The sequence below is a fragment of the Liolophura sinensis genome, chromosome 10 (assembly GCF_032854445.1).
Source record: "Liolophura sinensis isolate JHLJ2023 chromosome 10, CUHK_Ljap_v2, whole genome shotgun sequence".
Classification (NCBI taxonomy): domain Eukaryota; kingdom Metazoa; phylum Mollusca; class Polyplacophora; order Chitonida; family Chitonidae; genus Liolophura; species Liolophura sinensis.
In genome coordinates, this window is record NC_088304.1 from 15,532,849 (window position 1) to 15,536,751 (window position 3,903).

Genomic DNA, 3,903 nt, shown 5'->3' on the forward strand with positions numbered 1-3,903 from the left:
CTACCACTTTATGCACGCTGCTTTCTGTTGAGCCAAAAGATTCCACTTCATCGTCCAGTATATGCTATCAATAGAGATCAATATCTATTAACAAATCATGCAAATTTTATCGTTCAGTCGTGCACAGTATATTATACCTTACAAACCCGGAAGTCAAAAGTGTGATTTGTCAACAGTCAATTTCATTCCGACAGGTTGATGTTATTTGTAATCCAAATAAGGAAACATACAACGGAAGTTAGGGAACCAAAGGTCTTCAGCAAGCTGAAAAGCGGAAGCGATTTTCTGAATTAGTTCATGAGAATAGCTCATGTCTTACAAAAGTTGTTTAAAGGCTTCTCCGGACATTATAGTCTGATCGACGTCAGTAGGTCAGGTATTTAGGCCCCTCCGCGTGCAGTGACGTCACTGTCCTTGAAAGCTTTCAGGATGACGTTACGCAATTATGACAGTATTTAATATTGTCTTGTCTATTGTGACATTTTAAAGTTAATCAGAAAGCCACGCCTTTCAATCATCCGACAGTCTCTTGCACAATATAACGTCAGGTTATGAGAATGAGGAAAAAAGTTAAAAGCAAATGACATTATCAATCTGATTTCGAATAAAAACAACGTACCTGAGGTAAATACACAAAAGTAGTCGTCAGAAAAATATGGTTCACATAATAGATACGACCAGAACCATTTTTAATTCATGATTTTGTACTTTTTTAGTTTCTAGGATAGACCACTGGACTTCACTGTATGTAGTGACAAATACGGTGTCATGGTTCATTGCACATAATATACAAATGCGTTTGATCCTTTTGTTACCTTTTGTTTTCATTCGTCAATGTCTGACCTACATTTTTCCCTCGGTCTACGCTATAACATGCACTATTACTCAGTCGAGCGTTCTAGAGGCTTGTGTGTTTATGAATTTAGTGTCATTGTAAAAAAGTGTACGTTCTGAAAATATGCATCGGTGTTGTAAACATCTTTACGATCAAACCATCCAGAATTTTCTTTACTTTAGTATATAAATATGAGTGACGGAGCTCACAGTCATTTAATCAAGTCCACTTGAAAGCTGTCATATTTACTGTCATCCACTGTGAAGGATTTTGCCGGGTTTGGAGACATCGGCTTTCACGCCCTTCGTCATTTGTACTCCATTTTCTGTACGCAGCACTTTGTGAGCTTGTGTTTTGCCGCTTGCTAGTTTTTGAGACGTTATTTTGGAGCTTGTATAGCTTATTGTCTCTTTGTGTCATTACGTACATTTCATCCCAGTTTACCCTAAAAGTGACTTAGTGTATATTTCGGAGGCGTCACACATACATCGACAGTCCGACATCACGGACCCGACTGTCAACTCGTCAGCCCTGAGAAGTTCACAGGTAATTGGGGAATTCATCTTGATTGTGGATTCTATACTTACGTGGAATGACTCACCTTTGAAACCCGGAATATTCCATTTGGACTATTAGAAAGAGACTATTTATTTTTGTACTTACTAGTATTGTTTGGCATAAATGGGATCAGTTGTATTATTTGTCTATTTTGTTAAAATATATGTATTGGACTTATTCAAAACTCTTTGTTGTTCTTTGTTCAATCTTGCGTAAAGCCTTTCACTGATCTGAGAGATGATCAAACCAGTTATTTCTCATCTTTACTCTGCGGTAGTGGTGCCTAACACTTTTAAGGGAGGTATTCCTTATATATTTGACGGAGTATTTTTACGTGAAGGCGGTCAAGTTTATGAGTGGAGAAAACCGGGCACATCCTGAAAGATGCCCTCATCACTTGACTTAAAGCCACGTTCCACCCATGCAGCGAAAAATGGATTCGAACCCGAGACTTCATCGGTCAGGCACGGGATAACTTCTAGCAGATTGCAGTACTGTCCCAGCGAAGGAGCATCGTACACTTTATACAACACAAGACACCAGTCCGCGCAAAACCGCGACTTATCTATACTGACTAGACTGGTTTTAATTCATCACCACCTTTTCAGACAAAAACCAATACAGTTGAGGTTTGTGTGAAGTCGGGTTATATAAGACATGTGGCAATACGTCCATGAGATGGGTTGGTTATGACAATTACGTAACGTTGTGACATAGAGAGTACAGTTAACGATCAGCTGTAAAGAGACACTGAGTCCGCCGAAGGGATGATGTCGCTAGACACGGGTTTTTATCGTCCGCCCTAAAAGATGAGAGAGAGAGAGAGAGTGTGTTTATAAACGTGTAGCTCGAAAATGCCGTTTGACATTTAGAGAACTATTTATTTTTCCAAATTAGATTACAGTGGTGTACGCCAGGCTCTCTTATGCATAAACTTGACTGGCGCAGAAAAAGTGAAAACTTTAATGCGGTCTCAAACGCTAGTCTCATAAATAAATAAGTATATATAACGCTTGAACGTCCTTTTATGGGAAGACAGCTCAAAATCAAAAGGACGAAGAACTATGCAAATAAAAACCGATGTTTCCACTTCTCTTTAGAAAAATGGCAAGTTTCGTCTAAAATCGGCATAGTATTGTAGGACGAATGCATGGACAAAATCGAGCCCACAGATAGATGGACAGACGAACAGGCTTCGTTGACAAGGGTATAATACTTATAGATAAATTAGGATGCGAACTGGTTTGAAATGTTAGGCATGCGATGATTAACCTTAAAAATTCCGCTTGACAAATAGCGAGGATATTGTTTGCTCCGCTCCATTATCAAGATATCTAAAATGAAGATACCTTTCCATTTTAGGGTGGTAGAAGGCTCTAACACGTCTGAACTTCATTAAGGCTGTCTGGCTGATTGTGTCCATCCTAAACATGGGGACAAAACGACATCATTCCACACGTCATTTGTTGTTCGAGCAATGAGTATTGAGTGAATTTAGAGATAACAAGTCTTCACTGAGGCAATCTGAAGTTGTAACAAAATCAGTACAAAAGATGGGGCCAGAATCCAGTTATGTACAGCATATTCGTACGCAGCTAAAATGGCGCAACACGTCAGCAGATTTTTTATTTTACACATTTTCCCCAAGTATTGGTTTTATTGCATCGTTTTCTGCAGCATAAATAGTGACAAAATTTTAACATGCCATCCGTAGCAACTCTATTCTCAGAAATTGTTATGTAACCAAAAAGCAACTGTCTATTCAGTGAAATGTGAACACAGCTGCAACAAATTGTCCGCAATAAGCTGACAGTGGAGATCTATACACCTGATTCACGATTCTCGAAAACCTTTTCAAAGGTCTGACTGTAGTTGAAACTGAATTTTCATGACACTGGGCCTAATATCCAGCTGTTTATTTTGATGAAGTTTATATGCGATCTGTATGAGAGACCATAGGCAAGAGTAAGTGCATACAGCGATGTACTACAATCAGATACAATGTGTAAGATTCAGTACAGACTTTTTGTTACAAAAGAGAAAAAAATGTACAGCTCACTTGCTAGCAAGTGTGCTCTTCTTTGCATACGCAAAGTGAGGTTTCTGAGCGAAATGCTTTATACTACATTTCCCAAACCATTCGATGTCAAGACTGTGCCACCCAATTTTTTTAATTGCGTTAACGCCGTGCTCAAGAATTTTTCACTAATAAAATTACGATGAGATTTCTGAATGGAGAAAAGCGATAGTGAAAGATTGATAGTAAACCATGGAACTAACACATCTCCAGGTATAATGTATGTACATGGAAATCTCGAGGAATGTTTGATCCCAGTTTTGTCGTACCTGTACTCAGTTTATTGTAAATTCACATGTCACTGCATATTTAACCCTGCGTGAGGGTACCACTATCGGAGAGTAAAGATAAAAAACAACTGGCTTTTTCAACTCACAGATCAGCGATAGGCCTTACACAAGATCAAACAAAATCAAAGAAACACGAAGACGCT